The following is a 15269-nucleotide window of genomic DNA, read 5'->3' on the forward strand; positions in this document are numbered from 1 at the left end:
AGAAATGCTTGCAAAGGCCTTAAAATTTTGATCCAATGTTTCAGAGTGAATCATATCTTCAGTGTTGCATGTGAAAGGGAAATGCATTTTTCTTTCCTCCACGAAACTTCATTAAAAAGGAAGGAAGTCCTGGCACATGCTACATAAATGAACCCTGAGGACATTAAACTAAGTGAAATAAGCCAGTCACAAAAAGAGAAATACTATATGATTCCATTTATACGAGGTATCTAAAGAAATCAAATGAATAGAAACAGAGTGTAGAATGGCAGCTGCTGGGGTTGTGGAGAGGGGTAAGTGGGGGGAGTGGTCATTTAATGGGGACACAGTTTCAGTTTTGCCTAATGAGAAAGTTCCAAAACAATGGGAATGTACTTAACACTACTGAGCTGTATACTTAAAAATGGTTAAAATGATAAATTTTATATGCCTTTTAAAACCACAATTAAATGTTTATAAGTGATTCAGAAGACTGGGACTCTAAATGTAAAAAAGTTTTGGGAATACTTAATCAGTTTCTGCTTTTATTTTCTTTCTTACGTAAACACAAGTATGACTTAAAAAAAAAATCCATGCCTAAATTTGTTTAAATAAGTTTTAATAAATATAAAATAAAAATCCTAGGTAATAAAAAAACTTAATTCAGTCACGCAATTCTAACACGTTCTGGTGGTGTGAATGTCTTGAGCCCTGTGTGTGATGGGCTTGATTCAGTCCTGTCCAGAACTCTTGTCTTAAAAATGCATTATTGTAGATATATTTCTAGCATTTCAGTTCATACTGTTATTCTCAGTAATTTAAGCAAAAAAGGAATTTATTAAAAGAATAACAGAAGTAAACATGTCCACTCCTTTTGAACTTACTTAAACAACAATTAAGGGATTTTAAAAAATACTTCATAAGTCTGTAAAGATAAGAAGAACTGGATAGATAGCAACATAATTTTGGAATCTAGAGAGCATGAGGATGAGTTTAACTGACTTTACAGTAAAGTACCTGCAATGGTTGGGGAACAAATTCTTCAAACTTCAGAATCCCCAAAGTCTCAGTGATTAAACCAGTAATTGTACCAGGAAGCTCTGAAGGAGAAGGTGGGTATGGGTGGAGCTGAAAACAGGATGATTAGTTAAAAATTTGTAAGAAGTTAAACTATTAAATTCCATTTTTCATGCCATGGCAGCCAGGAGACTGCCTCTTCCCCACCCTGGCAAAAGATAAAAGTTTCTTTTCAGGACAGGTTTAAACATAAAGAATCTAGTCGTGTTTAGACACTGGTCATGTTTTGAGAGCTTTTTGGAAAGGGAGGTGAAGTAAAGTCTATATATTGAACCATCAGACCCCCTCCCTTTTTTCCCCTTAGGTTTTTCTAAGAACACAATGGCCGCTAAGCTTAATCACTCCCTTCCCTGACCTAACAAAGGTATTTGGGAGGACACCTATCGGGGGAAACTAACCAGCCCAAGAGGAAAGACCTACAGATCACATTGAATGTTGAGAGTCCATCAACTAAATGAATCTGTCTCTGCCCAAGCAATTGCAGAGAAGCCCGCCCACTGGTTAAGTCTTACGTACATACACAGAGCACCCAATATAATGCCTAATTCTATAAATGCTTGGAGGGCCAAAGACCTCAAGGTAGTTGAGGAAAGGCACTGACATGAAAATGAGATGCAAAAATAAGGAGAAAAAAGGGAATTCGAAGAAAATAAGTCTACAGCCATTTCACCAGGAATAAGCCTGACCTCATCTGCTAAGCAGGGTAGGGCCTGGTTAGTACTTGAATGGGAGACCACCTAGAAAAACCAGGTGCCATAGGTGTAAAAAATAAAAAAATAAGGGATCGTAAGCTGACAAGGTCCTTGCAATCTGTGAGGTCAGCCAAGGGTTGCCTTGCCTAAAAAATAAAAAATAAAAATAACAAAGAAAATAAGGACGATGTAGGGAGAAGAATTCTTAAAATCACTATTATACTTAGAGAGTTAAGAGATGATGAAGGTTCCATAGACCAAGAACCAGAAGATGTAAGAAAGTGAAAATCTAGAAAACAAAAGAACTTCCAGAAATTAAAAATGTGATAGTTTCTGTGCAAGATTTTAATGGCGATAGTGTAGTTTTTAATCTACTGAACCCTCCAACAGTAATCATCTCCACAACAAATCACAGTTATCTACTATAAAAATAATAAGGTATCCTGTGAACTCTGAAATACAAAGAGCTGATTAACTGACAGCAACGAGATCCACATGGCATTAGCAAGTGGGCTGGAAAAAGCAGAAACCAAGTAAAGGGTCTTCGGGTGATACTGAATGCCAGCAAACTTATAGTCAAACTACCAAAGGTACTTAACCCAAAATCTAAATGTCCCCACTTAGTACAGAAAGCTAGCTAAGCTTTTTATGGGGGAACAGTGCCAGAGCTGGAAAGGGGTTTTAAGGGTGAAGATAAAAGAAAGTTTGTATCGTGTGAGACAGTCTAGGCTCTATAAATCTCAGAACTGACTAATTGGATCTCCTTTCCAGGACGAAGTTCCTCACAGAGGAGAATCTGCTGGTGGTAGAATGTAAATTGAGCAGCACAGAGATACTATCAAGAGCAGATCCAGATAAAGTGGAAAAACAAGCAGAAAAGGTAGTTTCAAAAAGCACAAGGCAATTTCGTTTAACTTTCTATAATAACAATAGACAAGCTGTCACGGTAGGAAAGTGGTCTTGGCCCACCCTCCTTTCCTCAGGCACCCCACATGGGCCTCTTCATAGGGCCGCTTAACATATTCTTATAAAGTGGCTGTTGACTTGCCAGAGCACATGATTCCTGAGCAAGAGCTAGGAGAAAGCTGTGATGACCTGGTCACACACTGTCCATTCCACCATACTTTATTCATTAGAGGTGAGTACGTCCAGCCAACACTCAAGGCGAAGGAAATGAGGTTCCACCCTTTGAGAGAAAGTATCAAAAAATTTGTAGATCTTTAAAAATTGCCCTATGACATAAAAGGGATTAGGGAGAAAATGAGAGTTGCAAATAAAAGACAGGAAAAGACAAACCAACATTTGTTTAAGGGAATTCCCTAAAGAAGAAACCAAAGCAAATACTAAACCCTTTCATTTATGAAGCTATTTCTGATAAATAAGAAGATTTAAACCTACATATTTAAATGGCACATGGTATGTTTAAATGGCATACCTCGGAAAATCTGTCTGGAATGGATAACGCCAAGGCATACTCTAGTAAAACTAATGAGCTTTAAAGAGATAGAAAAGAAAGACCAAGTCATTTTTAAGGGAAAGTAATCAGACCATCATTGAATTTTCAGCAACAGTTTATTACTTTTTCCAGGTTATGGAATAACATATTTAAAATACTCAAAAAAAAAAAATGAACCAAGGAATCTATAGTTAGCCAAACTGAACTATGCAGGCATAACTATTATGAACATTCAAGAACTCAGGAAATATTGTTATCATGAACTCTTCTTGGGAAATTTTAATTTAAAGAATGATCTTCAGATGACAAAGTAATTGAAGAAACATCAGTATAAGGACTGGCTGATGTTGATCACTGAATATATGTTAACCTGTGGAACTAGGAATAACTAATATATTTAAGGGAGATCAAGTATTTAATGGTTTTGTGCTCTGATATTATTAAATAATGATAATAATGTAATTATTAAATAATGAAACTATTAAAAAGAAATAGCAATGATAGTATAACATAGTATAGTCTCTATATTACAGAAATAACAAAAAATAGTTACAACAAAAACTACCAATAATAGACTATTCTCCAGAAAGAGAATAGGAAAAAAAAAAAAAGCAAAGAAGTTGTCAAAGGATTATATAAGAAAATTTCCTAGAAATGAAAGGCATGAGCTTTTACAATGAAATAGCCTCCTGAGTAGCCATCAAAAGAATGAAGAAAAAAAGACCTATATCAAAACACTGAGGACAAATAGAAGATTCTAAAAGCTGCTACAGAGAAAAAAAAAGTAGGTACATAAAAAAGATGAGGACTCAAAATGGCTTTGGACTCAACATCAACTTTAAAAGCTATAAGACTAGGGTAGTGCCTTCAAAATTCTACAAGGAGTTATTTCCTATCTAGAATTCTATATTCCCAAGCAAATTGTATTGTAAGGGTTAGATCTTTTTAAACAAATTAAGTCTCCAAAATTTCTCTCTCATGTACACTTTCTCAGGAAGCCAATGGATGATGGACTCCATGAAAATGAAGAAGTTAGCTGTGATAAAGACAAACATGGGATTCAGAAATGAAGAAGAATCCCAAGAAGATTACAAAGGGAAATCCTAGAATGACGGTGAAACACCAGGTCTAGGGTCAACCAGTTCATTAGAGTTAAAAAAAAGAGAACTTTAAGAGGAATATTTCAGTGGAAAAAAATAAGAAGACAGGGGAGGAATAATTTATTTATTTGGCCATATTGGAGAGAGTTTTGAAGCTCTGCCAGAATTTATGGATGAATTAATAATAAGTACATCAGAAAGCAAATTTTAAACTGCAGCAATAATTAGAAACCATTAGAAGTCTTAAACAAGTTTTTCAAATTTGTAGGATCAATATACAAAAATCAATGGAAATTCTATACACTAACAATGAACAATCCAAAAATGAAATTAGGAGAACAATTCCATTTATAGTAGCATCAAAAGAATAAAACACTTCAGAATAAATTTAATAAAAGAAGTATAAAACTTATACTTTGAAAACTATAAAACATTGTCGAAAGCAATACAGAACATCTAAATAAATGGAAAGACATCCCATATTCCTGGACCAGAAGACCTAACATGTTTAGATTGGGCAGTATTCCTCAAACTGATCTATGGATTCAATACAATCACCACCTTTTAGCTAGCTATTAAAAATAGTGCTGCTACGAACATTCTTGTACAAGTTTTGAATGGACAAATGTTTTCAATCCTCTTGGCTATATACCTAGGAGTGGAATTGCTGGATCATTTATGTTTAATTTTTTGAGGAACTGCCAGATTGTTGTTCACAGTAGCCATACCATTTTATAATTCCACCAGTAATGTATGAGGGTTTTGATTTCTCCATATTCTTGCCAACATTTGTTATCTGACTTCTTGGCTACACTTACCTTCTGGGTGTAAAGTAGTCTCTCACTGTGTCTTTGAGTTTCACACCTCTGATGCGTGATGATTCCTTATTCTCTTTGACTACAGCATAGCACTTCTTTGTGTGGATGCACTATAATTAATGAGGCAATTTCTTGCAGTCTTTTGCCCTCTGAAGAACACATTGACCAGTAGGAGAGACGGACTATTAAATTAATAATTTGAGCACATTGCTAGTATAATTAGTTAAGTAAGAACAGGGCACACGAGAGGTAGAAAAGGGAGAGAGACTCACTCTAGCTGCAAAGTGAAAGGCCTAAAAGGGTAGTGATTCCAAAAAGCTAACTTAGCAGCAGGGAGAAGAGCCTTTGAGAAGACAGAGAAACTTCTAAGAGCTTGTATGCGTAAGAAGAAATACCTTTCCTTCTCTGTTTCATTATTCTTACTGCATCACTGCAAGCTACTTATGAAAGTAGATCTTTTTTTTTTTTTCCTATGCAGCTAATTTTTATTTTTCCTAACAATACAAGAAATCAGTGAAGGACTGCCAGGGACTTCACGTTTTCTGTGGTTAGGTTGGCATGCCAATAAATAAAGGCATAATGAAATAAAACATTGACTGCCATGATATGTCTAAATTATAATTAAATCCATGCCAAGTTGTCCTCTTTGTGGGTATAAATACATAATGATAATCTAGACTTATTTTGCTTACAGTGGTTTTATTCTTGATAGAGGAAAAGACAATAGGAAGACAAGGAGAGTGGCGCTGGATAAGTATAGGGTTCTAAAGAGCTGAAGTGAGAACAGACTTTTAAAAACAGGGATCTCACTTAGCTTTGATTCTCCTTATATGCTCTGTGATGAACACTGTAAATTATACTCTCAAAATCTTTTTCAACCCTTTTCCAGTGAGTTTTCCCTACTGCAAGAGACCACAAAGTTAAAATGACTTTTCCCAGCCTTCCTTGAAGCTGGGTTCTGGATGTGATTTAGGTTCTGCTGATCTCTCGCATTTGGAGAGCCTTGAATTAGCAGCTGAAGTACATGGGGAAAGGGACAGGTCATGTGACAGCCAATTTCCTGTTGTGTGTGGTTTTGAGCCAGCTGCTGTGGCAGTTGCTTCCAGTTTCAACAGGCAGAGTCCTCATTGTGACAAGGCAGCAGCATTCTTGGCGGCCTAATTAAGTGTACTGGCTTTGAGTTCTTCCTGGAAACACAACTTAGAATCATTTCTCCTAGTTCCATAAGTGATTAAATACCTATAACAAGTCCCTTTCTACCAATCTAACTAGAGCAGATCCTGGGCTCTGCTGAAGAACCCTTCTTGATACCCTGGGACGACAGAAGGTGGTGGTAGCACTTGGGGAGTGGGAGACGCCACTCATGACGGGGGTATGTGCCATCTCTCAACAGCCTTAAGTCTCTCCCAACAAGGAGGAGCCCAGTACCAGTCCACGAGGGCTACTGGGGTAAAGAAAAGTATGATAGGCAGGTGATACTTGACCATTAATTGTTTAAGAACACACAAATAAGTTTTAGAATAAGGAATCCAAATCTTTAACAAAGTCCACAAAGCCCATACAATGTGGTTTCTGCATGTTTCACAGGCCTGATGGACTGTTCCCCCACTTTCTCTTGTCCATCCATGCTGGCTTTTCTTCTTCACAGTGACTCCACCCTTCTCTGCCCTAGAACCCCAGCCTGGAACATTCTTTAACTGGTAACTCCTACTTGTTCTTAAATCAACCCTCCCATCAAATCTCAGACCTCAGGATGTCCATGTTATGTGTCCCTTGACATGTTCTACCTCTCTTCATAATATGAGTCACAGCCAGCATTACTGATTTAAATAACTTAAAAACAGATGTCTGCCCTGCAGACAAGACAAGTCCACAAGAGCAAAGATTTTACCTTGTGTACTAGCATATTCCCAGTGTCTAGCAGTGCTTTGCACATGGTTGGTGTCCAGTGAATATAGTTGGAGTGGATGCACTCCATCTTTCTGTTCCAATTTTGTTGCATCACCATCTGAGTACCTGCTCCTGTGATTGTTACAGCAAGGGAAGATAGCTCGGAGAACTGGCCATCAGCTCTTAAACTCTTCTGCTTAGGAGTGATACACATAATTTCCACATTTTGTTGGCCAAAGCAAGTCACAAGGCCACCTATATTCAAAAAGATGATCCAGGAATGAGAGGAGAACTGCAAACATCAGTCTGCTGCAGCCTCCTACCCAAGAAACTGACCCAAATATTACCGTTGGGTTAGGGAAAATTATTGATTATTCTATAAGTTACTTGAGTTTTACTTCCTAAAGCAAGTACATTGTATTCTTTGCTCTACGGCACATTTTTCCAATTTCACTTTTATTGTCATGTTCTCTACTGATTAATGTGCATTCTTATCTTGGCAGTCCTAAGCTCAGGGCTTTACCAGAAATGGCCCTGTGAAAATGAACTTTAGGTCAATAGCAGAATTTGCTTACCGAAGCTGGCTCATCATCTATTCATTGCCTTAATGAGGACAAGCAGATTTAGTCCCTTTGTTACACAAGGACCATGGGTATACTGTTGCTCTCGTTCATTTGCCTTGAAATTAGCTGCCCTAGGAGCTTTGCGGAATGGGGCCTCCTGCGTCAACCATCAACCACATGTTTATTCACTGTCCGTTACCTACAATTCCTTTAGCAGGTATTGATAGGTGCACAGAAGTACAATTCATGGCTCTTATCCTCAAGGACATGATCTTTCAGTTGAGAAAACAAGGAGTAAACCCCCAAATATTACCAAAACTCATGGCCATGATGCATGTTCAAATACAGAATTAGTGATTAGGCAATAAAAGAATTTCAGAGGAAGAAAGCTCCATATAAGTGGTCACGTAGGCACTGTCTTTGGAATATGTGGGGGTTGGCAATGCTTGGGGGATGGCAAGACTCAGGAAGTGGAGTATGGATCTCCTTCCTAGTCCTGGGCTTCTCTAGGGAGAATCTGAGGGAGGGAGGAGGGGAACAAGATCAGCAACAGTGATGGAGGAGAGAGAGCATCAATGGGTTTGGGGAGGAGGCTGCCAAAGTGGTGAGGGGAGAGGTTGAAGGCTGGGAACTTAGCCCAGTGGTGGCTTCCCCTCGGTCTAGTTATCTCAGTCTGACTTTCAAGTCTTCCCCGGGTCATAATCGTACCTGGGATTCCGGACATTTTATGTCTTCTAGGAAGTTCAGCACTTGGATTAATATCAGAATCCCATTCCACACCAGATGTTTTTGTGTCCTGTCTGACACCTTCATAATTTAATAAACTGTTTTGGAGATCTTTTTATATTAGCACATATATGTCTATCTGAGTTTTAAAATAATATTCAGTGCATGAAATATCATAATTTATATAATCAGTTCTTTATTTATTCTAATGACAAATAATTCAATGTACATTTTTATGTGTGTATATATCTTCTTTCTCCAAACTGCTCTTAATATTCATTTTGACGTGATTTCTCCTGACCAAATGTTGGGAGAAATATCCCAGGCTGCACTTAATCAGGATAGGCCAGGATTGATGGACTTCAGGCAGTAAAGCTGAGCTGTTAGGGATTTTTTCAGGACATACAGATGTGCATTTATACCTGTGAGAGTCTAGCCAACCGAGAAGTTAGAAGAAACAGTTCACACAAGAGACAATTCTTGCTTTTGACACCAGGTGCAGATTCAGGGGTCCTAAGACCACTCTTAAGTTTGATAATTTGCTAGAGTAACTCACATTAACATTTTCTAAATATTATTATTTATTATTCAAGGAAAAGCACAATATCGTACATTTCTCAATGGAATATTTGGCATTTGTAAATAAATAAATGAGTCCTCTGAGCTGATATGGAAAATCTCTAAGATATATTAAGTGAAAATAGTAATAGCTAACATGTATTATATTACACCCTATAGACCAGGCACTGTTCTAAGCATTTAATATATTTCAGCTTATTAATTCTCACAACAACCTTAAGATCATGTACTTATATTTTTCTCCATTTTAGAGGTCAGGAAACTGCCTCGGTGTCTTTTGCCCAGGGTCACACTGTTATAAAGTGACAGAGCCAAGATAAAACACAGGTTCCAGAGCCTCAGCTTTTAATAGCTCTGCCATATCACAGCTCTATGTGTCAAGGCACTGGGGAGCTACCACTGGTCATTCCTGGGGAGGAAATACCTGTTCACATTTACTAATACATGCATAAAATACCTCTGAAAAAATACACCGAACAGCCACAAAATACACAATTGATTGACATTGTCGAGGGAAGTTGGAGTTGAAGGCAAGGGGAGAAAGGAAGATCTTTGGCATTTTGATCCTTGGGAATATATTATTTATTCAAAATATAAAGTAAAATTAAGTAATAAAAGTGGAACCCAAAAGTTTAACTTTTTAGTGTAATTTCTTCCCAAAGTGCTTCTCACATCATCAATTCCAGATCTTTGTTGCCCAACAACTGATGTTCAATTGCTGCCTCGTTTTTTTTTTTTGTTTTTTTTTTTTTTTTATGTAACTCATCTTTCTCTACCAAATTATAAACTACTTGAATGAAATACCTCTTCATACTCATAAGTCTCATAGTTCTGTGCACAGTGCCGGGCATTAGCAAATGCTTACTAATAACTTGTTTATTAACTGGTGAGCCTGTTCTCAGGGGACTAAAATCCTGGCACTGAGCCAACTCTCAATAGCAAGTTGTCTTTTGTGACAAAAATATATGGGGACTAGGTGAGCAAAGGGGAAGACCAGACAGACACAAACTGATCAACAAGAAAGATGCACCAAAAAAACCTCTTTTAAAAAAATTGTATTTGAAAAAAAAAGTGAAGTAGCATTATAGGAAATATAAATCTTTGCTGGATTCTCTACAAGTATTTTATAATTCGGAATTGTTTTTACTTGTTTACATAACAGTGAGAGCCCTGTCCTCCTTTCAAGGCCCAAGGGGCCTCTAAGAACTTAACCCAGCTGGGAGACCATAGGGAATGGGAGATTTTTCCATGGTGATACAATCTATTTTTGTCTTTTTTGGATAGACTGGTGATGGCGACATTTGTAGAAAAATCATTTAAAATCCCAAGGTATTTTATCAATGCAGCAGTACAATATTATGTGGGTTAATAACACGTGATTGAAGAGCTAGCCAGCCCTCATTTCAGGTGAAGATGATTGTAATAAAAATGGCTCTTCAGATCTCAGCTCCAGCCTTTCATTTCCAGGTTTGAGAACTGAACTTTTGGGATAAATCTCTAGAATTAGATCCTAAAATTGGTGAAATTTAATTTTTCAGTCATTACAGGTGGCGTTATGAAACAGGGCTTACATACTCGCGTAGAAGAAAAATCAGCAGGTGAAAAAAGTTTTTCATAATTTGAAGAGGCTATCACCCACAAGTTGCAAAGGATCTCTCCGTGGGTCCCTCTAATCAATAGGAAAACACAACTCATTCACACAAAATGTTAGCAACGCAGTGATGTTTCATTTCCCAGGCATATTTGCACTCTGCAAGGGTCAGAAGTCCTTAACTCACTGGAGTGACTACCTCAGATTGAAATCTCAGATGACAAACAATTTAGAAATTTCTAGTCCACCTTGAAGATTATCTTAATCTCTCAGGTCCTTGCAACTCTTAACTTTCTTTGCTACAATTGCAAACCATGATCAAAATTTCACTCTTAAATTTAGAAACTGTCAGAAAAGAAATTTGTATTTTATTCATATTTGGTTTTAAACATTTTACAAAAAAGAAGCAGGGAATTGTGACCACCCTTTTTTGAAAGTCAAATGCTGTTCTAACTTTTTAAATTATTTTTGAGAATAAAAGATTGTGGGTTTTTTGGTGGAAATGTCAGAGTTGATTTTCTGTTCAGACATACTAAAGAGATAACAACAGATTTCTTGCATAAACCACCATTCCTTTCAACACCAGCCTTTCTTTCTGATGTTTCACAATTTTCTAAACATGTTTCAGAGTTATTGACAAACACGAAGCTTTGCAATTTAGATAGCGAGCAAAACAATTTGGCAGCAAGGTTCCTTACATTTTAAACTGACTATCATAAAAATATAACAGAGGAAACCTGCCACTGGTGATGGAGCAAAATCTTTCCTTGAGTCTCGAGAGTTTGTCTCAACCAGTTTACTTAAGTCATTCGTTTAGCAGCTGCAGTCATAAATATTTGTTTATTCTTTGGCTTCATTTATCAGCATAGAAAAGCAATGAAAAAGTACTTTTACAGTAACTTGCTTTATCAATTCTTTTAAATTAAAGCTGATTCCCTTTTTAAAGAAAGTCACCTTTTCTAACTTTATATTTTTCCTTCTCAAAAGAACAATGGTATGGTTGTTTTCACATGTATTACTCTCACCTGCCCTTCTCCTCTTTTGAGCGTTACCACCTCAGGCCTACTCTCCAGACTTGGTTGTTGAAGAGCCTGGCAGAGTGCCAGGACACTTTAGGAATCTCGGCTGTGCTCCTGACCAAACTCTTGGCAGGAAACACGGCTGAGCTCTGCAGGCCCCGGTGCCAGAGGCCAACGGCCTGGTCTCTGTTAAGATGTCTGGCTTCTCCCCAGGCAAACATGGAGCTCTCTGCTGCTGCTGGGATTCTTCTCCACTCTGCTGTTAGTTAAGAGAGCTATACCCAGTGACTTCCTAGGTGGCTATCATTTTTAAAACGTTGTTTATTTCAGCTTTATCTCATCATTTAAAATTTCTATTTGGAGACGTTTTATCATGTACATAGTGTATAATTTATAAGTAAACACATTGAGGGGAGTCATGAGGGAATACATTTTCTAATGGGAATTTATAATCAAAAGAGTTTTGACACCACTGCTCTATGCATGAAAGTTCTGGAAGGGTCTTTATGACCTTTTTCCCAAGAGCAGTTAAAAAGCTTATGTCTAAGCCTCGAGAATCAACTTGAAACAGCTCCAAACAGTCAATGATGTGACCATTTGAGCGTTAACACAAGCAATGGATTAAGACATATAAAATAAATAAATTTAAAAGTCATGAGTTCAGGGTGTGGCTCCATAGTGTAGTGATTAGCACATCTGCTTTGCACCCAGAAGGTCCTGGGTTCACGCCCCAGGTGGAGCCTTGGACAATACCCCGGGGGGCGCCAGGCCCCAGGTGCACATAGCCAGGGAGCGTGTGGGAGGAGACACCCCACCTTTCGAGATCCAGTTCTGAAGGGGAAATTGCAACATCCATAGGTCAGGGGTGGAAGTGTATGTGGGGGCGGGGGAATTAAAGAGGGGGAAAAATAAAAATAAAATAAAGTAAAAGTCATGAGTTCATAATGATATTTTAAAAATAAATTCATTAGTCACCCTTGGAGGATGTCAATTAACCAAATATTCTAAAATGAGTTAAGCAATGTACTTGCCTTCTCTGTGTGAGCTGTACCTTCACACTCAAGGAATAATAAATTCAAATGTCGTTATTTGGCAAATCTCAAATGAAATAAGATCTAGGTCATGACTATCAATAACCACTCACATCACAAAAAGAAGGGGAAGTGAACATGATGTGCCTTCTGGACGAAGATCGAACACCCATCTTTATATAAAGTGGTCTTGCCAAAATATCAATCCTGAATCAGATCGAGCATCTAAGTCTCGTATTTAGAAAATGCGGAGGCCTGTGGAACATGTTAACAACACCAGGGGAATGCAATAAGCAAAACCAGACTGTGGGAGATGAGACAGGAAAGATAACCCGTGTTATTAAATAAATATTTAATAGGAATATTAAATATAGGAAAAAGAAGGGGGAGAACCTGTAGCTTAACAGAAACTCAAGGCACATAAAGCAAATGTAATATTTGGATGTGTTTTGGATTCTAAAACAAACTTTTTATTTTTAATTTACTTTTGATGATATTACATGAAGTCATATTCTTTCTTTCTTTCTTTCTTTCTTTCTTCTTTCTTTCTTTCTTTCTTTCTTTCTTCTTTCTTTCTTTCTTTCTTTCTTTCTCTCTCTCTCTCTCTCTCTCTCTCTCTCTCTCTCTCTCTCTCTCTTTCTTTCTTTCTTTCTTTTCCTTCTCCAAACAAATTTTTTAAAAAATTATGATACAGTCAGGGAAACTTGAACACTGACTGGACCATACATGATATTTAGAATTGTTAATGTTTTAGGCATGGCCACAGTTTCATAGTAACTTTTTAAAAGATCTTTCTCTTTTAAAGATATAAACTGAAATATTCGTGGACGAGATGGTATCACAGCTGGCCTTTGCTTCCGTATAATCCAGTGTGAGGAAGGAGAAGCAGAAGGTGAAGATGAAACAAGAATAGGCACGAGGTTGTAATTGTTGCAGCTGCATAAGTGGCACGTTCAGATTTAATGTTCTAATGCGTCTCCTGTAGTGTATGTTTGCAATTACCCACAATAAAGAGATTCGTAAAGGCTTATGTCCAACCACCGTCCTCCTTTGTATTCCTAAACCACTCATCAGAGAAAAAGTTCTCTAAAAACAAGAATTTCAAATGCTCCGGTGGAATCCAACAAAATTAGATTGAATGGACTGATGAATCTCTGCTCTAACCTCGACTCGAAGAAAAAGCCACGAAAGAGGCCACGATTATCCCGATCACTGTTTCACACGGAGTTTCCACTCTAGAAAGGGAAACCCCGTAGGGATTAGTGCTCTCAGTTGAGTATTCCATCCAGGAGCCATGAACAGTTGGTGGCACAAATGAAACCTCGTTTTACACCTCGCTGTGCTAAGTCAGTTCTCCTCTCCACCCCACCTGACTTCTAGAGGACCAGCCTGGCCAGCAACGCTGGAGATGTTCTGTTCATTAAAATCTTTTTTAAAGGAGCTGACTGTTTAATTCAATTTTATTTGTCAAGTGTTTTAAATCTTAAGGTTGCTGGGCATATAGTAGTTGCCTACAATTGTACATTAAATAAATATTTGTGCATACAGTGTTTTACAAGATTTACACTAGGAGGGGCCGTTCTAGTTATTCACCAGAACGTGGCCTGGACAGAGAACACAATGTAAGGGGCACAACCTCATCCTGATAGTGGAAGTTGCCATCCCTTCAATTCCTGATACTGTAACTGAAATGTTCCAATACGTGGTGCTCCGAAGGCTTTACTATGTATATTAGTTTACTAAGGACTTCCATGACAAAGTATCACAAACTGGGTGGCTTAAACAACAGAATTTTATTTTCTCACAGTTCTGGAGGCTAGAAGTCGGAGATAAGGTGTCATCAGGGTTGGTTCCTTCAGAGGGCCGTGAGGAAGGATCTGGTCCATGGCTCTCCCCTAGCATGTTGAGGTTTGCTGACAATCTTTATCATACCTTGGCTTGTAGGAGCACGCATCACTCATATCTATGTCTTCATGTTCACATGATGTTTCTCTGTGTTCATGTCTGTGTCCACAATTTCTTTTTTGTAATGACTCTAGTCATTGGATTAGGACCTACTCATATGCCCTATTTTAACCTGAATATTTCCATAAAGACCCTACCTTCATATAAGTTCACATTCTGAGGTACTGGGGATTAGGATCTCAACATATAAATTCTGAAAGGATGCAATTTAACCCATAACACTGTGTAATCCTTATTTCTCCAGGCCTCCCTGTCCTTGGGGATGATTTCAGTAGCTTGGATTCTGAATTTTCCAAGGAATTCACTGCTACAAGGCCCCGAGTTCTCTTCCAGTTCCTGTTGGCTCCAAGGCAGCCCTCCTGGTCTTGCTCCTGGAGCTTTCTCAACAGATATTTTTCATGTTGCCTGTTCTGACTCTTGGTGGCCTGGTTTTATGGCTGTTACTTCCCCATCACTGGAATATAATTCTCAGCACTCTCTTTTTTCACTGCGATCAGCCTTAAAACTAAAGGAAAATTTCTCCCCTGCCAGCAAACAACTTTTTGGGCCAAACTTCCAGTGGCCTGGCTTTATCCTGCTATTCTTTGAGACGCCTTCAAATGGCAGCCTGCTCATTTTGGAGGAACTTAGGATATATTTTCCTCATCTATAGAATGTGGACAGGTGATAGAGTATTTCTCTCCTATTGCCCTTTAACTTTCCTCCAGGGGTACCCCAGAACTCCTAAATTAAGGGCAGCTTCCATCATGCCTTTGTTTAAGATTCTTCATCATGATGTTCTAG

The sequence above is a fragment of the Rousettus aegyptiacus genome, unplaced genomic scaffold (assembly GCF_014176215.1).
Source record: "Rousettus aegyptiacus isolate mRouAeg1 unplaced genomic scaffold, mRouAeg1.p scaffold_m13_p_4, whole genome shotgun sequence".
NCBI lineage: Eukaryota > Metazoa > Chordata > Mammalia > Chiroptera > Pteropodidae > Rousettus > Rousettus aegyptiacus.